The sequence below is a fragment of the Pseudonaja textilis genome, chromosome 1, assembly GCF_049901715.1.
Source record: "Pseudonaja textilis isolate UNSWEBS1 chromosome 1, rPseTex1.2, whole genome shotgun sequence".
Taxonomy (NCBI): domain Eukaryota; kingdom Metazoa; phylum Chordata; class Lepidosauria; order Squamata; family Elapidae; genus Pseudonaja; species Pseudonaja textilis.
Genome location: NC_141990.1, coordinates 261283451 through 261307743, shown reverse-complemented (window position 1 = coordinate 261307743; position 24293 = coordinate 261283451). Strand labels below are relative to the sequence as shown.

Sequence of the window (24293 nt, the reverse complement as noted above, 5' to 3'; positions counted from 1 at the left end):
AAAAGACCCTCAAGACCTGATTATGCTGTCAGGCCTGGAACTAACAAAGAACCCAGAAACTTGTCTCAGTGGGTTCATTATTGAGGGAAGCATTATAATCCTTCCTTCACATATGGTTAGTATTTTTATAATAATTATTAGTGTGATGTTTTAGATTTTAATTTTTGTTTTTATATTGGCTCTTTTAGCTCTCGTGTGCTATCAGAGTCACCTTCAGTGAGATGGGCAGCTATATAAATTTGATTGTAAGTAAATCAAAATATTTTTATTTGGAGGCTTTTCTTGTTCAGTCATTCTGTTCATTCAATTTAGAGGACACTCAACTCCACAGGCGTCTCTGGTTTAAAGTGTTAAAAACAAGCAAGCGATAAAATAAAGATCATTTGTGCCTGAAGGAATGTTTTCTTTAATCAAATAAAATTGTATATGGGCTTAGCATCACCCTTCCCAAGGACCAAGGGAGCAGCCATGTTTTCAATGCCATTTTGAACACCAGCCTGGGAGCTATATTGATTTTTTCCACAGCAAGGCATTCTCCCTAGGTCCCAAAACAAATTCTTCCTATAGAGCTTATTAGAATATCTTTTCATTTATGTTTGTGAGATACGGTGCATTTTTTCCATCAATCTACACCATATTTTACTGTATTTTTTTAATCACATTAATTGACTGATCATGTATTCAAGTTGGTGTCAATTCTTAGCAATCACATAGCTAAATCTTCTTCAGCATAATTTGTCCCCAATATTCAGGTCATCCAATGACATACTATCTCCATAATCTAGTTTATTCACTTTGTTGCTGGCCACTCAATTTATTTATTAAATGTATATGCTGTCCATTATCAAACAATTCTCTTCTTCGTTCTTTCCATGTTTCTCAGCATTATGGTTTTCTCAAGTGATCTGTGTCTCTGCATATGGTGCATATGGTGATTTGAGCCTGGTTCTTTGTATTTCAAGTGAGAATTGTGGATTGATTTTTTCATAATTTACTTCAGGAATTTTTTTTGCCTATCCATCATATTCTCTAAAGACACAACTCAGCAATACAGTCTCTTTATTGATAATAATCAAGCATACACACAAAGATTGACCCATAAGCATTTTTAAAAAGAATATAGTGATTATCAGAAGTTAGTACGGATTTATAAAACATCTTGCCAGTATTTTTAATCAATAGCTTCCTTTTATATATTAAAGTATATTGTAAAGACTATGGACAAAATATAACTTTAGCTCAGCAAAAAATTTAATAAGGTATCTTATGACATTCCTGGCTTGGAAACCATATATAATATTCATAGTAGTTCCTTATAAAACTGGAGTGATGTAACAGATAGGGTGCTACAGACTTCGGTAATGAGCTTGTACTCTTTAATATTTTCATTAATGATTAAATGAAGAGCTATAGAGAGTTAATACATTCAAAAACACAAAGCAAATTCAAAACTGAATTGAAAAGTTAGACTGAAACTGAGTAAAATTTAATGGAGATAAATTCTTTACTTAGAGATGAAGAATCAAATACAAAGGAGAGCTTGTGGAACACCTGACTTGGATAACAACAGTATGTGAGAAAAGCTTCTTGGACTTGTAGTTCATTAAAAATAAATGTGAGTTGAATGAGTATTATTAGCAGCTGATAAAAAAGTTGCTAAAAGCTGCAATTTTAAGCTGCATGTTGCATCTATAGAAAAATAGTCTCTACCTTATAAAAAAGTGAAGGTTGTTTGGAAGGCAGCACAAACATTAAGTCTAGGAACCATATTGCTAAGCATAGATTATGAGAAACTGGAATAGGTAAAACTGACACTGAGGATGGGCAGAACACTGCAAAGTTATAAGAAGCCAATGAGGGTATGATTATTATTGAGAATAAAGAACAGAGGAAGATATGATAGCACTTTTCTGGAGGAAATCACTCAGAATATCAAAAGTGCCCCTCTGTTGTCCCAAATTCAAAGTTATAGGATAATGGTCTTAAGCTAGAGGAAGGCAAATTCCATTTATTAATTCCATTAATTCCTTTTTAATGCTTTTAAAAAGTTTATATTTGTAAAAAAAAAGATTATAACAGTGAACCTATTATCAAGAGAGGTAATGAACTTCCATTTCAACAAATGACTTTAGACAGATGGAGTAGCCTTTTGCAGGGTTGAATCCCTGCACTGATCAGTGGGATTGACTTGATGACCTACACTTCTTATAGATTCTATGCTTGTTAAAATATTGTATATATACACAGTCTTAACATCATGCTTCCATAAGATCATAGATTTTGTCAATATTTGCCTATTTACAAATTTCAAGAACAAAAATAATAAAAAATGTTTTTCTTTAAAATGCAGAGAAAAAAATAATTTTAAACACTCACTTATGCAGCTCTTGGAATGTCTATGATAAATCTCTAATAGTATATATGTCCCATGTACCTTTTACTGGCCACGCTTATCCTATAAGAAAAAGATGATGTTCAATTAATATACAAGTGAGTAAAACACAATCTTATTAGATAACCCTTATTAGATAAACCCAGTAAATATACTCAGTCTAATTGCATAATTTGATGTACATTAGCAGTAATGAAAAGCTTTTAGCGCCCATCAAAACATCCAATCCCTTATAACCTGGCTCATCAACCTTTGAAGTGATTCACAAACCATGTATCTCAAACTTTATCATAAAACCATCACAGATCCACTGTTAGATCCCATGCAGTTTGTATACCGAGCAAACAGATCAACAGATGATGTAGTTAATACGGCTCTGTGCTACATCCTACAACACCTTGAATCTCCAAATACCTACACAAGGGTCCTTTTTGTAGACTTTAGTTCAACATTCATTCCATTATTCCAGACATTCTTCTAATTAAATTAAACCAGCTAGCGGTACCTGAACACACTTGTAAGTGGATCATAAGCTTCCTAACAGACAGAAAGCAGCAGGTGAAGCTAGGCAGAATCACCTCTGATACCTGTAGCACAGGGGCCCTCAAGGCTGTGTGCTTTCTCCACTTCTCTTTTCTCTATATACCAATGACTGCATCTCAAATGATCCATCTGTTACAATACTGAAGTTTGCATATCATACAACAGTGATTAGTTTCATTCGTAGCAATGATGAATCCGCATACAGATGGGAGGTTGTACAACTTGCCTTGTGGTGTGACTGGAACAATCCGGAACTGAACACACTCAAAACCATAAAAACGGTGGTAGACTTTAGAAGAAACCCTCTCATACTACCACCTCTTACAATACTAGACAACACAGTATCAACAGTAGAGACCTTTAAATTTCTAGGCTCTATCATCCCACAAGACTAAAATGGACACCTAACATCAAAAACATCACCAACAAAACACAACAAAGAATGTTCTTTCTGTGCCAACTCAGAAAGCTCAAACTGTCCAAGGAACTGCTGATACAGTTCCACAGAGGAATTACTGAATCTACCATCTGCATCTCTGTAACTAGGACTGCAGAAAAATCAATTACTACCAACCTGCCTTCATTGAGGACCAGTATACTGCATGAGTCAAAAAGAGGCCTGTGAAAATATTTACAGATCGTGGACATAAACTGTTTCAACTCCTACCCTCAAAACGACGCTATAGAGTATTGCACACCAGAACAACCAGAAACAAGAACATTTTCCCCTGAACGCCATTCACTCTGCTAAACAAATAATTCCCTCAATACTGTCAAACTATTTACTAAGTCTGCATTACTATTACTATTAATCCTCCCATCCTTCCTTTCACCCATCTCCTCCCACTTATGACTGTAACCTAGTTGCTTGCATCCTAATGGTCTTTACTGACTATTTCCTAGTATGATTTGATTGCTCATTGTACCCTATGACTATTATTAAGTGTTGTACCTGATGATTCTTGACTCTTGATGAATGTATCTTTTCTTTTACGTACACTGAGAGCATTTGCACCAAGACAAATTCCTTGTGTATTCAATCACACTTGGCCAATAAAGAATTTTATTCTGTTCTGTTCTATTCAACCCTACCCTACCCTACCCTACCCTACCCTACCCTACCCTACCCTAAACTGATAACAAAGATTAAATGTTAAGTTAGTTCATCAATTCAAATAGTTTTCAGGAAAGTAAATAAAGGGTCAGCTGTTGACATCAATTCTAATCAACTATAGAATCTTTCAGCAGCTTTGGGTGAGTTACAGTTTTTCAACTCAATTCCTTTGGTATAGATTTGAAGTAAGCTACTTCCTTCAGAATAGCTGTGAGAGAAACTAATAGCAATAGCAATAGAATTTAAGACTTATATACCGTTCAATAGTGCTATACAGAACTCTCCGGGCAGTTTACAATGTCATCATATTTCATTAGGATGAGTAGGAAGGCTGAGTCAACTTTGAGCCAGTCAGCATTGAACTCATGGCTGTGGATAGAGTTAGTCCGCAATAAAGGTAGCCCTTGACTTACAGCAGTTCATTTAGAGACCGTTCAAAGTTACAATGGCACTGACAAAAGTGACTTATGACCATTTTTTACTCTTATAACCATTGCAACATCCCTTTGGTCATGTGATCAAAATTTGGATGCCGACTCGCATTTATGATGATTACAGTGCCCCAGGGCCATGTGATCCCCTTTTGCGACTTTCTAACAAGCAAAGTCAATGGGGAAGCCAGATTCATAAAAATCATGTTGCTAACTTACCAGCTGCAATGATTCACTTAACAACAGTGGCAAGAAAAGTCATAACAAAGGAAAATTAACTTAACAAATGTCCCACTTAGCAATGTAAATTTCAGGTTCAATTGTGGTCATAAGTCTCATAATACCGCCATAATACCATAACAATGGTAAATCTTTCAGAAAATCTGTTATGCGAATTACTTAACTCCTTGAAAATACATTCATTTAAATGAATAATACAAATGCATTCTATCATGTGAATCATCAGATATTCAACATCTTCAACATAAATAGCAAACAATATAAAATGTCATAGTCAGAAATGATCGTGCTGCATAGTACCTAACTATATATGCTTTGTTATTATATTTTCACCTTTATACTACCTAATTTACCATACTGCTTCCATGGTTACTAGAATTCAATAATTATATATTTATAAAACTGGCAATAAGCAAACTATTAAGGCAGTTTGTAATCCTATCTCACTATGGCATAAACATCCAAGTGTTTATGTTCAAGATTTTTGAACATATAAGCTTTGACATTCTTCTCTCCCTTAAGTGACTGAAAATGTTATTGAGTTCTAAACTTTCTTGAAATACTTGAACAATTTTCTCAATGACAGGATGTAAGTAATGAAATCCTCCAGGAATGGAGTTTGGAATTTTGCTTTGTTCATGTTCATTAATTGCCCAACTTAATTAAACACCGAATATCTGGATTTGTGGATGATTTCAATCTATTCATAGTGGTTAAAAACAAAACTAAACAAAATTGACTGTGAAGAACTCTAGAAGAATCTTTTAAAACCGGAGTGAACAATCAACCAAATAAGTAAGTACGAAGTGAATCCACATTGTGGCAAACATTATCATCTTCACATATATTCTGTTTGGATATGAAATGTCCCTAATTAACCAGAAAAAATGGTCAGGGTCTTAGTGGATAGCACAATAAAGACATCATATAGCTCCAAAAAGGCAAATTTATGGTAGGGCATCTTAGAAAATTGTAATACAAATATAGAATGTGTCTGCATCTGGAATATTGTACATAGTTCTGATGCCACACTTAGAAAGATATAATAAAGTTTGAAAAAACAATTAGTATAATCAATGGGGTTCAAGCACCTTCATATGAAAAAATGCTACTACATTTCGGAGCCTGTAGGTTGGTAAAAAAGTAAGTGAGGGAGAACATTTACATTTATATATTTATGTGGGTCAAGTTGATCCCTCTGACTGGTTTGGTAAAAAAGTAAGTGAGGGAGAACATTATATGGATGTGTATGTGAAGTTCTCTCTGACTGGGAGAAGTCTGCCCCTAAATACCAGCTGTAGAAGAACAACAATTGGAAATGAATCTCACTGCATTTGAATATCACAAAGGCCTTGGGCTATCTACAAAACACTGGACAAAGATTGTCCTGATCCTTTTGCAACTGGGTTATTCTTAAATTATTTTGCTTTCAAGTAAGCTCTATTTTAAAACTATTTTTAAACACCCAAAAGTAGTGAGGATGCAAGCTTACTGAAGTAGTAAATTTGTGCATATGTAAAGCTGGAAACAAATGCCACTAATGGAAAGAAAGAAATAGCTGGGGCAACTGCACAGCTGCATGATCAGATTTTTTTTTAAAAAAACAACACCCATAATATAGTAAAATCAAACATGGAAACATCTGCTAGTGCAGAAGTGGCAAACAGAACAGCCAGGATATAACCATGATGTAACCATTGCAAATATTCCTACTTCTTAAAATAAAAGCCCCAACAGAGGTAATGATGGTTAGCTTGTCATATTGAAAATATTGCCCTACAATGGATTTTGGATCATTTAGTGATGCATTAAGTTTAACATGGAAGCTAACAAAAAGTTTCTTAATCAGGATATATGAGACTTAGATGTTCATACTAATAAGCTATGTGTGTTACAACACTGAAGACACTCTTTATAAATAAAATGGCATGTAGAGAGGAGAGAGAAAGAGTGAAAAATGCTTTGGCTTTAGTCTTGTACCTTTGTTGAAGGTGAAAGGACTTTTAAAGGAAATATGCACATATGCGATTTGTGTGTAGGGTTGTTGTTGTTGTTTTGCTCATCCTGTATCTTCTTCCATTTTTTTAACCTGCCTGATGCACTTCTCTTGCCTTTCTTTTACAGAATTTCAGCCACTATGTTACATTTAATTGATTTAGGCTGCAATCCAATGTGTTCTAACCAGAAAAACCCAACATGGTTTATTTCTAAACTTGAGCTATTAATCTGCTTTCACTTACTGCAAATGTCTTGCACCGCAAGCACAGAAGTAGCTGCCACTTTAAAGTTTACATTTTTCTACAAAGATGTAAGGCCTTTACATAAACCTATCATTAGGGAAATAAAATCTGAGAGCATTCCTGCCCCTGCTGTGCAATGGCCTGCAAGTGCATATAATTATATTGCTACTAGTTCTCAGAGGCTTATGTGAAGGGAAAAGAAAGTTTGCTTTTTTTTACAATTCACCACATTTTGAAATATTCACTCTGCTTTGGAGAGAGAAGAAACTTTGAGAGGTTACCTAGAAGTAGGAAGTAGTGTACCATTAGAAAAAAATTATATTGTAAAGATCATTTGATGACACTGGGTAGGATTGGTACAGTAAAGGTGATCCTTTACTTACAACAGTTAGTTCAGTGACCATTCAAATTTACAATGGTACTGAAAATAGTGACTTAGGACCATTTTTCATGGTTATGACTGTTGCAACATCCCCATGAACATATAATTTACATTTGGATGCTTGGCAGCTGGTTCATATTTATGATAATTGCAGTGTCTGGGGTCAGATGATCACCTTTTGCGACTTTCAGACAAAGAAACACAATGGGGGAGCCAGATTCACTTAATATCCATGTTACTAATTTAACAACTTCAGATTCACTTAAATAGTTATAAAATGGGGCAAAACTCACTTTACAACCTTCTCACTTAACAACATAAATGTTGGTCTCAACTGTGGTCATAGGTTAAGGATTACCTGTCCAATGCAATGTGGCACTCCTCCCATTCTGCAAAACTCACTGTACTGTTAACTAAAACTTTCTCCAGGGCTGAGGCAAGGCCTCTTCCACCACATTTGAAGGATACAGGACAAACCTACATCTTTATCATTCAATCAGTTAAAAAGAACCATCAGCTAAATGGATGCAAAGATTGCCTGAGGTGGCTGCTCCAGCTTGTCCATTGAAATGGCTGCCACACTTCGGAATTGTCACGCTTTGGTGCCTAAAGTTGAAGGTAAGTGTCCTTTCAGCCGATTTTTATAACAACTGGTATTAAGCAATTCAAAAGAATTTTAAAACTAACAAACAACTGTGCTTAATTACAACTTATTTTTCCAAGTAGAAATCCAAGATCTAAGCTCAGGGCCAGACTTCTGAAACAATTAATCTCATCAGCATCCTGTCTTCTTAAACATCATTTGACCTGCTTTTGTTTATTCAGCTTCTCCTTGAATCCTACATTAAAGTACCACCAAATTCTCTGATGATGCAAACAATAGGATTGAAAACAGATGTAATTTTCTTACCAAAATCTATTGACTGAATGCCTTTCAAAAATTATCAAACCTCTGATTACCCTATCAAAATGTGGATATTTTTTTCAAAACTATTGTTAGTTCTTTGAATTATAGTCAACAGAGGTGAAGTCATTTAAAATAAACAAATAAATAAAAGTGTTCCCAACTGATGCTTAGTCTTGGCAGTTATGGAACTGCCAATTTAATTTGAATTGACATAGACTGTGAAGTATGTCTCACTAAAGATTTTGTTCCTCAGCAATTTATAAGCCTTCCCTTACATTGCTGAGGCAATCAAAAACATGTCTTTGTTATTTATTCGCACAGCAGTGATTAGACAACATAATAAATGGTTAAAACTGAAGTTTCAATGACATTCCCCTTCAGTCCATGTTTCTAATCCAGCTTTAAATTATATTTTATCTTATTCATCAGAAAATCTAGAATTCTTTCTAGATGATCAAAACCACCATAATTGATCGTTGAGAAAAAATATTAGTTGGATGCAGGTCAAGTTTTGTTGAAAAGAACTCAAGAACTGGATGATGAAAGACTTTTCACATCCAAAATATTTATTATCAGTCCATGCTTATTCCCAACTCCTCTTATATCTGTTACAACAAACATAAAAAATCCAAACCTATGAAGCAACCAATTCTTGCTGAATTTTAGGAATGAAATGCAACCCAGACAGGTTGACAAGATCTTTTGGAGGAAGAAAATATCTCTTCTGTATATCTCTTCAAAATGACTTTTATTGCTAGCTTCACACAGTACACTTAACCAGATAACATTAAAGACTCATTCACATGTTCTTATTCCAGCATGAAGATTACTCGCTACATGTTCTTGACCAGATTACAACCCACTCCAGCCCAACATAACCTCTACCTGTTACTCCATGTCAGAATAAATGTTTTCTGATCTCTGCCACCACAGTGGTCTGGGGGTTGTCAGCTGCTTTTCAATTCTGGTAGGCAAATGCCTCCATAACTGGTTTGGAGAAAACTCAGCAGCACTTTTTCATGCAGCTGTTGATAAAAATAGGATTGCCAACATGATCGCCAATGTCCAATGATGGATATGGCATAAGAAGAAGAAGAAATGCCTCCACTCCAAATAGTTATTGTGTGCTCAGTGAAAGTGTTTATTGGTTTTGCTGCCTTCCACATCCATTTTATTCTGGGCTATCAAGCTGAAGGAACTTTTTCTACCAGAGACCGGTGAAATGCTTTATCTTTTAAAAACAAAACAACAACAACAAGTTCAGTAGTGGACCACAGAAAATTTGGACTGTTGTTTTGTTTTGAGACAGAGCAGTGAAACCTGGAGCTTCTTGCTTTTCCTTTTTAATGATATGAAACTGACAAAGAGTTATCTATCATTTTTCCTTTAGGGACAAAAGATGCAAAAAAAATGTAAAATTATAGTGTCCTCTCTTTTTCTCCTGCCAATCAACATGCCTGGCAGAAAGATGTCAAGTAGAACAGGGAATTTATTGATGGAGACCTTCAAAGTCTTCAAATACTAAATCCAAGGGTAAAAAAAAAGCAAATTTTGGATGCTTTCCCAGCATTGGTAGGAAACAGAGAAATCCACCAATTGTGAGGTATGGTAAGCACTATCTGGATAAAATTTTTGGCTAGTATCATTACAAAGCTGAAGAATTATTAACATCTGTAAAATGTCATAAATCAACTTAATTTTCATACTGTTTCAGCCTAGGATGAAGTTGAACATGGAACAGCCCTTAATATAAAATGCTAAGCATGATTATTTTCTTTGTGGCTGAATAAGTTGTGGGCCCAAGTCTCTTTTGTCAGTTTATCATTTTTCCCAGTTGAATAGTATAGTATGAATACCAAGTTGAATTAGGAGGCACTATTTTATTGATAATAATAATTTCCGCTTAAGCTGTGGCATGTTATATTATCGAACTCTGGTGGAAGGAGAATATGGAAGACAGGTTGTTTTGAACCAAGTCAGAATAGTGGGAGAAAGAGTTCTTTTAACAGGTGAAAAACTATGGAGAAGGACTGGTGATTGCGTTGGTCCCGAAAAACGCTCTGAGAACTGTGGGCAAAGTAGGCAAAGCTGGCAGTCAGAGCAGCGGCACAGAAATATGAACAAAAACAGGTTTTGTTTTGGAAGAAGATTTAACTTTGTATGCTGTAACTAACCCTGATACAGAAATATTCATTGCAAGAAACAAGAGCAGGCAAAGTTCAATTTCTCTCTCCTGAAATGTTGCTCTGCTAGATGTAGCAACAATTCAGATATATGGCACATCACTGTTTGCCTGTTCTTAGCAGAAATAAAAAAAAAACAGGCTTACAGAATGTTGATGGAGGAAAAAGAGAGACTTTAATTTCTTTGATCCCCACACCCTTAATCATGTTTGCTCACTTTCATGTTGCAAAAACTGAGGTGCTTCCAAGTTGAAAAAGATTAGCTGGTGACACCACCATTGCCCAGGGCATGCCTGGTTGGGAGCTCCTTTCATGTCTCTGTTAATTTGTTGATCAAAATGGTATCTATCTATCTACTCATGATTACTCACTTTCAAACTAAAAGTTGGCAGAAGCTGGAGCGAATGACAGGAGCTTATTCTGTTACGCAACAGCACTCACTCTTGAATGCACGTTTGCTGATTATCAACCCAGCAACCTAAGTGAGCCAATATTTCCTGAACAATCTTAGTGAAAAGAATGTTTATAAATTATTCTTCTCCTTCAACCTCTTCCTAACAGTTGTGCTACTGAAAATCCACCAGCTTACTGTTCACTAGGCTTCTAGGATCATAAACATGCAATGGGAGCTGTACAGTATTTAGAAGTGCAAGCAAAAAGGTAGGGAACTCAAAGAGGCAAAATTGGAAATAATGGGCAGCCCTTGCACATTACACTCAAAACATTGGATGCAATCCACTGAACTACTAAATACCCACTTTGTCAATGAGTAAAATTCCTGCCTCCTTGCTAGCCCTAGTGCCAATATTTTTTTCTCTAATTTCCAAATGTATTCACTATATTAGAGAAATTTATTTGTTTTATACTATTTTATATTGGTTTCCATTGTTGGGAACTTCAGTTCATTTTATCATAAACTCAATATTTTTATATTTTACTTTATTTTATATTTCATTTCATTTTAATATATTTTATTATGTGCTTTTGTGTCAGTTTTTGATTCTTGACAACTGAGGTAGGTCTAGTCCCTCAGTTTTCTTGGCAAGAATTCAGAAGTTTGCCATTGCCTGCTTCTTAGGATTGAAAGAGAGTGACTGCTTGAAAGTCACCCAGCTAGCTTCATGCCTCACAGTCTCCTGGTTTCCAGCCTTGTGCCTTAACCACAACCTGTATTAGTTTTATTTAAATGCTAGCCTCTAAATATAACATTTAAATAATAGACTTAAACATCTATTTTTACGTAATTTGCCCTCTAAGGTGGCTAACACTTTAAATAAATAACTTGTGTTAACTGAAGCTTGGTTATAAAACAGCCCATTAAGCATGAATTTTTATGCTGCTTAGATCAAGATGTTACCACCATGGAAAGACTACTTTACTGCATCTAAATTTAATTAGTTTCAAAAGTGAATGGTTTGAGTATGATCAGCCACCACATAGCACAAAACTATCTCTTATTAGTTTAAAACCTCAATTGTTGAGTTCTGATTGCATTTACTATTATGCATCTATTACTATAGAATGTCAAATTCTATAAAATTTAGACTAAACAGATTTGAAGGATGAGAATTTCTAATCTCCTTGTGATTAATTCAGAATGTAAACACAACTCCAAAGAGCAATCAAATCTGCTTTCAAAAGAAATTGTTTTAGATATTTTCTCCTGTAAGCCATCCATTTAAATACAATTGCCGTGCAAATTTTAATAACAATGTACTCATTTCCCCCTTAATTTCCTATTTATTTATTTGGCATAGGTAAGGAGAAACATTATAAAGCTTTTCCTCTAGTTACTGAGGCATTGCTATGCCACTGCTTTGCTCTGTAGGCATTCCTGGACAAAAATAACACATTTTCCACTGGGTCAATAATACTATCAAATGCATGCTGGTTGTAATTGTTGCAGACAGTTTGAAAAAGTTACCATAATTTTACCATGTGTATTTAGAGCAAAAGGATATGCCACAAGCAACAATGTACCATCACAACCACAGGACCAGAAGCCTACAGGTGAAATTCGAAAAATTAGAATATCATGCAAAAGTTCATTTATTTCAGTAATGCAACTTAAAAGGTGAAACTAATATATGAGATAGACTCATTACATGCAAAGCAAGATAGTTCAAGGCATTATTTGTCATAATTGTGATGATTATGGCTTACAGCTGATGAAAACCCCAAATCCACAATCTCAGAAAATTAGAATATTACATGCAATCAATAAAACAAGGATTGTACATAGAACAATATCGGACCTCTGAAAAGTATAAGCATGCATATGTACTTAGTTCTTGGTTTGGTACCCTTTTGCAGCAATTACTACCTCAATGTGGCGTGGCATGGAAGCTGTCAGCCTGCGGCACTGCTGAGGTGTTATGGAAGACCAGGATGCTTCAATTGCGGCCTTCAGCTCTTCTGCATTGTTTGGTCTCATCTCTCTCATCTTTCGCTTGGCAATGCCCCATAGATTCTTTATGGGGTTCAGGTCAGGCGAGTTTTCTGGCCAGTCAAGCACAGTAATCCCACGGTCACTGAACCAGGTTTTGGTGCTTTTGGCAGTGTGGGCAGGTACGAAGTCCTGCTGGAAAATGAAGTCAGCATCCCCATAAAGCTCATCTGTGGAAGGAAGCATGAAGCATGCTCCAAAATCTCCTAGGAGACAGCTGCGTTGACCTTGGACTTAATGAAGCATAGTGGACCAACACCAGCAGGTGACATGGCTCCCCAAATCAACACAGACTGTGGAAACTTCACACTGGACTTCAAGCATGTGTGTGCCTCTCCATTCTTCCTCCAGACTCTGGGTCCCTGGTTTCCAAATGAGAGGCAAAGGTTGCTCTCATCAGAAAAGAGGACTTTGGACCACTGAGCAACAGACCAGATCTGTTTTTCTTTAGCCCAGGTAAGATGCTTCTGACGTTGTTTGTTGTTCAGGAGTGGCTTGACAAGAGGAATACAACATTTGAAGCCCATGTCCAAGATCCGTCTGTGTGTGGCGGCTCTTGATGCGCTGACTCCAGCCTCAGTCCACTCCTTGTGAAAGTCCCCAACACTTTTGAGTGGCCTTTTCCTGACAATCCTCTCCAGGCTGCGGTCATCCCTGCTGCTTGTGCACCCTTTTCTTCCACACTTTCCACTTCCACATAACTTTCTATTAATGTGCTTTGATACAGCACTTTGGGAACATCCAACTTCTTTTGCAATTACTTTTTGAGGCTTTCCCTCCTTATGGAGGGTGTCAATGATGGTTTTTTGCACAGCTGTCAGGTCAGCAGTCTTTCCCATGATTGTGATTCCTACTGAACCAGACTGACAAACCATTTAAAGGCTCAGGAACCCTTTGCAGGTGTTATGGCTTAATTAGCTGATTAGAGTGGGACACTTTGGGCCTAGAATATTGAACCTTTGTGAACAATATTCTAATTTTCTGAGATTGTAGATTTGGGGTTTTCATGAGCTGTAAGCCATAATCATCTCAATTATGACACATCATGGCTTGAACTATCTTGCTTTGCATGTAATGAGTCTATCTCATATGTTAGGTTCATCTTTTAATTTGCATTACTGAAATAAATGAACTTTTGCATGATATTCTAATTTTTTGAGTTTTACCTTTAGGTTATCATTTCAACCCATTTTTCCCCACATTCTTTTATTACAAAAACAAAAGAAAGCAAAGCAGTAGAGGTATGAACAGTTTGGGGTTGACAGGTATTTCATTTAAAATCTGAACCTTGAAATAACAAAATTGCAGTTTTAGGAAATAATGACCACATTAGTTTATATATTAAAACCACACAATTCTGTGCTGAATTGTCATGGTAATTCAGCAAATGTTTGTGACCTTCCTAGAGGCCGTCATTGACTTAAATTAGGTAAATGAAGTCCCCTTCTAAATGCTCATGGCTGTTAATTCAAAGCAGCGTAACAAAGTTCTTGTAATAGATTGAATCAAAAGAGCAACAGGGGAAAACATGAAGTTAATTTCCCTTCCCCCAACAGAGGGGGCAGAGTCATTCTTCAATGAGATACAATTAAATCTCCATTATATTAACGATGAGGCCACCATGACATATAACTACAGTGGAGGTTCTCAATTTACTGAGCAATGGATGTAGGAAGCTAGTGAAAAAGATCTCCCCAATAAACCTGAATTAGCTAATTTGAAACTAGAGCATAGATTTTGCTAAAGTCTTTGTAGAAAACACATAGTGGAGACTTGGCCCAAAGGTGCTGTTCAAAAGGCAACTGGACTTTCTTGGGTTTTCTTTTTTTTTCTCTTGAAAACATTTCGCTTTTCATTCAAGAGGCTTCTTCAATTCACAAAGTTCTCAGAACTGAAAAAGCTTCTTGGATGAGAAGTGAAGCATTTTCAAGGAGAAAAAAGTCCATAAAACCTAGTTGCCTTTTGAAGTGAGTAACAAAACATCTGCAAGCAAACAATCAAATTCAGAAGCACTGAAGATTGCACAGTTCAATCCTGAACTACAGATATTTCCTTCTGTTGGAAACCCACAATATCAGATTCTCTAGGCCAACTGAATTTACCAGCATACACTTTACAGCAAAGTCACAAGACTTTATATGTAAATTTACCCATTTATTGTTCGAAAATGAAATTATCCCAAAAGGTCATGGGATTTGTTTGTTTGTTTCCCACTTTTATTATTATATGCTCATCACCTTGATGGTGAACATATCCAACATGTATTCTTCCTCCTATTTTCCCCACAACCACCACCTTGTGGGTTGAGTTGGGCTGAGAGTGTGTGACTAGTCCAAAGTCACCCAGCTGGCATTCATGGCTAAGTTGGGACTTGAACTCACAGTTTCCTACTTTCTAATTTGGTGCCTTAACCACTAGACCAGGGGTGTCAAATTCAAGGCCCGCAGGCTAGATCCATCCCACGAGGTGCCTAAATCTGGCTTATGGGACTAGCTTGGAAATAACGAAGGACTGGCCTGTGACGCTTCTGGCAGCCAAAACAGGGCACAGGGGGCACATGTGCCCCCCCCCAGTCTGTTTTTGGCTTGGATGGCCTCCTGTAGCACTTTGCTGGCCAAAACATTTTGGCCAGCAAAGTACTACAAGAGACCTTCCAGGCCAAAAACAGGCCGTGCGGGGGCGGGGGGGGATGTTGATCCAGCCCTCAAAGAAATCCAATTTGACACCCCTGAATTAGACCCTGCTAGTTCTCAGAACAAAGTAAGCTAGTATTTTAAGGAGCAAAGGTGCATTCAAACCACCACTGAGATCAGGACAAATTCCATTTCTAGGAAGGGATTGGATGCACAAATATTCATGTGGCAATACAAATATGCATGTGGCAAAGTCCTTTTTGGAATGTTGACTGAGTAGCTTCGAAAGGGGCCACGCTGTTGTGATATTTTTAAATGTCTGTTGCATACAGCAAAAATCTCATGGCCTTTGCTTCATAATGTGTAATAACCATGAGAACATGCTTTTTACCATTATGGAGCAAAGCACAAAACAATGATTGTGAAGCTCAGAGCTTGACAAGATTTGATCATTGCCTGTTTTTCAAAATTTTCAGGCAATTAAAGGGATTCTGAGATATTTTAGTGACTCAGTTTGATTAATGCTTGCCCTATCAAGTTTCCAGGAACGGCGGCCTACTACTACAAGGCTTCTGGAGAATACAAATACTTCAGTTTTATTATGAGTGATGACAAGGTAATTCTCTATGCAGTAAAGATCAAGCACCCTGAGACATTGCCTCAGCACATTTGAGATGGAGATATAGTTGCATCATTTCCATGCATCAGAACCAAAGAAAACAGATTTGCCAGCCCACACAGAGGGATAAAACTCTGATCTTGGTGGGACTTGCTTTAAGCCGTGTATATAAAAATACACTCTTGTTTTATCCCTTGTTTTATATTCTTTCTTTCCTTCCTCAGCTTCGTGCTCTGCTCTCCAAAGCAAAGTATCTGTGAAGGAGGTTGGTTTGAGAGAAAGTCAAGCAGTAAACTAGAGTAGATTTGAGTTTTCCCCAATGCCAATCCATTACAACATTATAGCTCTCACATAGCAGAGATATATATGAAGTATATGCAGTTAGTATAATATTTATTTTCTTAAGTTAGTATAATACTATAAACACAGCACAAAAAATCATCTGTTGCTCTCTTTCTTCTTTGGAAGAGATTGTGAAGACCAGACTCCTCTCTAGAGCTCTAAAAATCTCCACAGACCGTTCTCATCCTGGTCATTCATATTTCGAACTGTTACCATCAGGGAGACGCTATAGGTGTCTTAAAATGAGGACTAATAGACTGAGAAACAGTTTCTTTTCCAAGGCAATAATTGTCTTGAATCAAACAATGCATATGTGATTTAGCCCTATAGTGGCACTTTTAAACTATCTAACTTACTATATGTTTTAGATAGGTTTTAGACTAGTTGTTGTTGTTGTTATTATTATTATTATTATTATTAAATACTCTAGTGTGATTGTGATGGTGTTTGGGGCACTGTGCTGGAGTAGCTTTCAAATTTCATTGTATTTGTAGAATGCAATGACAACAAAGGTATTCTATTCTATTCCATTGTATGATTATTCTTTCACTATACTTTAGATTTAGATTACTTTAGATTCTCTACTAGAATAGAGTACCCACAACCTGATAGCACATGGAAGTAACAGTCTTCATGTTCAGTAATAAGCAATAAAAAGTGCCATAAAGGTAATCTGAGCAAGAATAGACTATGTGAAAGAAATAGTTCCGAGAGGACCTTTAGTGAGCCAGAGGTTATGAAACCAGGATAAATCTTAATATGGACTGGGCCATTAGAAATGTAACCCTTTTCCAACTAAATTTGTTTCTTCTGATCTCCCTTCCATCACTGCTGTTTCTTGCCTTCCTCATTACCTCGGACCCCAGGCCTTAAACAAAAACATTCCTTTATTGCTGAAATGAGTAAACTGACAACTGGCAATTAGAGAGCAAGAAGACAAAGAGCATTATAAAATCTGGGGTTTATTTTATCAATGGCTAGATAAGAAAATAGGGAAATAAAATATAATACAATATAAAAATAATAATATAGTAAAGATAAGACAATGTAATATGCTATAACTGATTACAATGAAATGAATATTATGAACTGGGATAAAAATTGAGATGTGCTCGAAAAGAATGATGTAATTTACAATTAAAGTCTAATAAGGAATTAATAATAATTTAATATGCATATTTATATAATATGGATTTTAACAATGCATCTAGAAGAGAAAGACTGTTGATATTGTGCACAAAAAATATGTACCAACCAACACAATCTATAACGGAAAGATGGTTTTATGTTTTGTGTTTATGTTTGTTGTTAAAAAATAAAAAAGGGGGGGGACATTCCTTTGTTGCTATGCAGTTATTTGTTTCTATTATAGGTAGTCCTTGACTTACAACAGTTACTTTAGTGACTGTTCAAAGTTACAACAGTCCTGAAAAAATGTGACCAATGACCATTTTTCACACTTATAACTGTTGTGACATCCCCATGGTTGCATGATTCAAATTCAGGCTCTTGGCAACTGACTCATATTTATGATAATTGCAATGTGCTGGGGGAGGAGATCACTTTTCACAACTACTGACAACTGCTGACAAGCAAAGTCACTGGGGAAGCCAGATTCATGTAACAACAGTGTTACCAAATTAACAACTGTCGTTATTTACTTAAACAACTACGACAAGAAAGGTCGTAAAATGGGGCCAAACTCACTTAACAAATGTCTCACTTAGGAACAGAAATTTGGGGCTCAGTTGTGATCATAAGTCAAGGACTACCTGCATTTTAATTATTATTATATACACAAAAATATGAAATCACAGCTCATGATTCTTTAGCTGATGTTGGCGTTCAGACACACTGAGTTCTTCTCAGGAACCTAAGCTGTCATAATGTATGAGCATGATATATGGGATTTCAGCAGTGTGGTCTTTTGTAATGGACAGATGGAAATGTTGTCAATGTGCAGATTTTCTAAGTGTTGTCCAAGATTTTTGACCAAGTGGGCCAATTACCACTGAGACCACCACAGTCATTTTTCCCCATCATCTTTCAATTCTGATTTTCAGATCATGATGCTCCATGACCTGAATTATTAATAGCTGACAATTCTAATAGTATACTTAGTGTGTTTAGTTTTGAAGAAATAAATGATTTCCACTTCTTTTTCTTTTACAGAGTCATTCTCCATCAGGATTAGCTGATTCTTCTTCCAACCCACTGAGTATTTAAATTCATGCATACATGCAAGCCTAATTTGCTAGTAATGATTTTAAAAGCATGCAACACTCTCCCCAGGTTTACAGCTGAATGACTGCTGTAGCAATGTTTTGATCCTCTAAGCACTTATTACATTTTTCATACATAAGTAAAGACTTATTCAAATCAATATTGATTCATGGTAATTATGTGGAGATCTCCAAATAGTTTTATTGACAATGTTATGAAAGTGGCTTGCCATTGCCTTGATTGTTTAAAATTAGTATACAGCCCAGAACCTCACAGTGTTTTTTTCTTCATCCAATTATTTACCAGAACTTTTTTTTTTTAATGAGAAAATATGTAATTTAGGGTTGCACTGTGGACTCGTGCTCTCGGACTTTCTCACTCTGTCTGGTAGTTTTGAGATCAGCCCCTCCAGGGTCAGTTGGTCATCTGTATTGACTTATTGACCTAAATATTTTCTCTGAAGCCTTCTGTTTAGTGGTATCCTAAGGCATAGGATTGCCATTAGAATCCAACAGTTGGATTGATTTTCATATATTCATGTAAATTGGTATAAAGTAGAAACCAAATGAGAAAAAGAATCCCTATGCGAAAGAAATACTATAAAAACTTGAAGGACTTTCTGTTCTCTCAAAATGGGAGAAAAAAAACCTATAACTATGATTCTATAGTTAAAATGAGAGGGCATAAATGTTAATATTACCAAAACAATCAATGCATAATTATCCTCATATGTTTTGCTGCCTTGACAACATCATTCCATGGGGAATTTGCTCACATCACTAACCCATAACTGATGAGATCTGCCCTTAATATGCTAAACATTCCTTGGAGTCATTCATGAGGCTGTAAAATAGCATCATGAAAAGCAGATCCATAAGATCTGCAAACAAAATGTGTGAAAGTTAACAATTATGAAGTTTTGCCTTTCAAATGTGCTATGGAGCATTTCCTTCTAATAGCAAGATGCTCATTTTTGCCTGCATAAAATTATTGATAGCAGTTCATGTGTTGAAAGTCAAATTAATTGCAAAGATGAAAAGTATGCTCTTGCCTGTATAACCAACATCAGTGGCTTGGCTTTTGTTGTCACCAAGAGAACAAATATCTTCTATATATCGAAGCAGAAGATGCTCCTTGTTGACTAGAAATGTTATTTTACCATCCAGCTTCAAACTGTTATTGAAATATTTCTGTATATGACATTTTTTCCGTTAATGGAAATGACTTGAAGTTAAAACTGACAATTCAATATGATAGTTAATTCTTTATTATTCTGGAAACACCTTCATAACACCTTCAGTGCTAGACAGCTGTTACATTATCTTTCCCTGTCAGGTTTGTCACTTATAACATTAACATCACTGCCGTTCTCCATCATTCATTGGAATTAAAAACTGTGATCTGAACCTAGCATGGTGAGCAACATGGTGAAAGATTCTTCTTCCAATTTAGAAGCTATCCAAATCATTATTAACAATGTTACATTTTCACACAAACGATAGATATACTCTATCATAGGCTTATACATTAAACTGCTGAATGATAAAGATAGGTGTACAAAGACAATCACTGGTGAAAACTATCCATGTTTCCTTTTCCTATTACTCCATTCTTTCATTCCTGTGATGCCAGACATTACGCTGGAAATTATGATAATAACACTATAGCTTATTCCAGAATAAGTTTATGCTGCAAGGCTGCAAATCTGCATTTAATTGCCTTGAATCCCCAAAACTAAAGAATGCATGCATAGAGAAATATGGTATTTAAGACTGAAAGTAACTAAAGACAGAAATGAATTTATTGTGAACAACTTCCTATTTGGATTAACTTTATTAGTTATATAGAAACAGGGCAGCTTTACACAGAAACTGCATAAGCATAATCAGTTGTAAAATAAAAAAAATATGGAAGATAATCAATCATAGCTCAATTAAATGCAAAGCACAATTCATCTCAGCAATCAGGTTAATGTAAGATACTTAACCTTCTCTCCAAGGCATGTAGCTCTAAAGTAAGTGGGAAATTGATTTCAGTCTCTTGGTGTGAATTTGGAAAGATTGTGTATTAGGATGGCATTTGTAGCAGATATTCTTAATTCTAGCCAATGGAGGGACATATTTTGGCAACGAGATGAATCTCAACATTAATTCTACATGCAAGCTTTTTGTCTGTAAGAAAAAATTGTAACATAGCAATCACGACTTCCAACATGCCTTTAAATGCCCACTAACAATAGCAGTTGACATTCGTTCAGTTTTTTTGTTTTTTTCCCTTCTGTTCAATCATGACTGATTGTCAGAGACCACCTAGACAAATCCCTGCAGTTTTCTTGGCAAGATATTTCAGAACAGAATGGGACAACCCACCACAGCCAACTCACCATGGCCAACTTGCTGTGGGACAACTCGAATTTAACAATTCAATTTAATTATTTAAATTTTTTTATTTATTTTTGTCATTCACATTTTATTCCATCCCTCCTTTAATGATTCTAGTCCACCATTTCTTTGATATTAGTGTAACTTTTGTTCCATAGTAAATTGTCCCATGGTGAGTTGGTTGCAGTGAATTGTCACAGACCCACAGACCCATTTCAGAAGAGCTGGAAGAAATTGTCTGGTTTAAGCCATCCAGCTAGTTTTATACCTAATGTGGGACTAGAACTCATGTCTTCCTGTTTCTAGCCTAGTGCTTTAACCACTATGTCAGAGTGGCTCTCTGTTCAAAAATAATTTCAACTATAGCTTTTTTTTTAGAACATACCATTTTCTGTACTTCCTGCCTTGCCTAATTCTGAAATACTTTCTTCATACTTTGCATTTGATTATTTTCTATTTTTATTCATATAAAGTGTGATACAATAAAGTATCACTGATTTTTTTTTTTAAAAAAGCTTATAAAATACAAACTTTTTTTAAAAAATGTAATATTTTCAAATGTGCCTTCATTTCCTATTCCATATCCATTTAATGATTTGTCTCATGGAAGTGATAATGAGTTTACAAATTAACTTGCTCAGTGCATATTTAAAATCAAGGGATGCTCCTGTTGATTATTGTCCTTGTGGAAAAGTATATGATCTTTATTTTGATGATGCACAATTGCAATTAGGATGTTGCCAGAATCTCATTTCAGTTAATAGGGAACATGGAGTTTGAAGGCCTTATGATATCACATTTCACTATACTTTTGGTGGCAAAAAAAAAAAAAAAATCATTAGGATTTTTTTTTAAGCATCAAGCATCAATATACATCTGTATTTCAGGAATTAAAAAAAAAAGGGAAACTAATTACTGTAGCCTATTCCTACAAGATTTCTGACCCCATTTGTGAATGGAATGATAAGCTGTATGCTACAGCTCAATAAATCTATGGCAAATGTCACATTGAGCAAAGAGCTTCCTGTTTTGCCCCAGAAAGTCGAAGCCTCAGAACTCAAAGTACCATCTGTTTTATTTGATCTTCATAATACAATGTTCCTGCATCAGCATGGAAATACTTCGCAAATTGTGCATTTAAAAAAAAAATGTCTTCAAGCTATTGTTTCACATTGATGATCATATGATGCTAGCAAAAAAGATGTGTGCTACAGCTGAAAGAAAAAGAAATATTTGTAATGGCCTGTTGTTTAATATTTCTTTTTCACTTTGAGGGAGATGGTAGTTTTGGCTTTGAGACAGAAAGATTATCAATCATATTAAATGCAACAATACTTTTAATTTTGGAAGGCCCTGGCTTCATTCTTATTTTATTATCCCAGAGCTTTTTGGAAATAGCTAAAACATCTTAGAACATTTAGCATTAAAGTCACTGAAAACAACAACAAAAAGTACTTCAGATTTTGTTTTAGAAATTTCCACCCAACTTTAACAGACTATATATTTTAATGTTTATATTAAGTAGTACTGTACTTGTCCAGTCATTTCATATGATTGTAGATAAATTGCCAAAATTTTAAGAGAATTTTCAATCTTATTCATGTTTTAACATTTAATTTTTTGAAATTATTTTTTTACTACACATTACAAAAGATGATGCAGTAATCTACATCTGAAAAAAGTTGCTTATTCCTGTATTAAACTATGGATGTGGCTACTGTAAATGGACAAGGTAATACTTTACTCTGCTCATTATGAACTGCATCAGAAGTACAAGATAAAACTAACAATCACTTTCCATAACAAGTAACCTAGAGCAGAATCACGAAGAATCAATACTAGCCATTCAAATAAGAGCCATATAGATACAGGTTGGAAGCATTTCTCACAATAGAGAAGAAACATCTCACCAAAGAACAACAACACGAACCCTAACAGATGGAAGTAATTAACTAGCATGACTACATACTGCCCTTGCCTCTGTTCTTAGAAGCCAATGGCTGGATGTATCCAAACAAGAAAAATTAAACAATATTCAAATAATGATCCATGCAGACCAAATATTAGAAGCTCATTTTAATTGTGAATGAAGAAATAAGCAACCAGGCAGGCTTGTCTCCAGAGGCAAAAGGCAAATGCCACAAGTCAATTAATCTTTATGCTTCTCAAGTAAAGGATGTTTTCTTTTTGCAGACATTAATTACCTTCTTGTTTCTTAGAGAGTAATAGACAATGCGAGATTCAAGTGCTTCTGAAGGAAAATATAGGTCTAAATGAAACTTGCATGTTACAGATGCTTTTAACGAGCCACAGCTACTGAATTCGATCTCCCCCGCCACCCCACCCCACACACAGGTCTAATGAACGCAACTAAGAATTGATCAGATTTGGGGACTGCAATCCTGGGATGTACTGAAAAACTGGGCTGCATGTCACCTGCAGGCTGTATTTTATCTATTTCAGATATGAGCTTCTGCTCATTGCAGTTGAACATGTGTAGGTGACAAAGTCAATTTCCCTCTGTCAGGCTGATGAGCTCTGTGTGCACTGAAGAATGAAGGGCATGTTGTTTCTAAAGGAAGAAAGACAACTAGCAAAGGACACACACTCTTGGCTGATGCTTTTCTTGATTACAGAAGCTGGGTGAGGACTTTTGTGTGTGTATTTCTTTCAAGTTCAGAGCTTTGGTTCTCGAAAACATTTAAATTATTGCTGATTCAGTCACCCAGTTTCTAATTTGATGCGTTAACCACAAAAAATACACCTGACATCACAGTTCTCAGTAAACAAACACAGAATTTTAAATCAATGTGCCTTTTCATTTTTATTAAACAGTTTTTAACTAAGAAAGAGCAAATCACTCATATTAAAAACACAAAAATCCATTACTTTCTCAGTAAACGAACTGAAACAGCAAGACAAGCTATGTAATAAAATGAAAGCATAGAGAAATAAGATGACGTAAAATAAACCTCACATTGTATGCAAAGGTCAGATTAAAAAGGGGAAGCTAGATATTGCTAGATATTTAACTATAGCAACTATCAGCCTAACCATCTTTTGCTGAAGTCTGCAGGGAAAGCTGATATGTCTGATACAAACTGCCCAACTCATAACACAGCCAGACTGAATTACAGAAGAATAATGAAAAGAATACATTTATATACTGTTGTACAATTATTTATGTGCCTAATTTTTCAGTGGGTTTTATGACATT

At 35.6% G+C, this 24293-nt stretch overlaps 1 protein-coding gene across 7 annotated transcripts in view; it reads right to left on the bottom strand.

Moving 5' to 3' along the window:
- Positions 1–24293, bottom strand: part of TSPAN18 (tetraspanin 18) — a 167368-nt gene that overhangs the window by 31836 nt on the left and 111239 nt on the right. For 5 of the 7 annotated variants that reach the window (XM_026707444.2, XM_087921401.1, XM_087921399.1 and 2 more), the window contains one exon: positions 2377–2455. The exons of the other annotated variants lie outside the window; for them this stretch is intronic. The gene's annotated coding sequence lies outside the window, so the exon portion shown is untranslated. The remainder of the gene's footprint in view (positions 1–2376; positions 2456–24293) is intronic. 7 annotated transcript variants of the gene reach the window in all.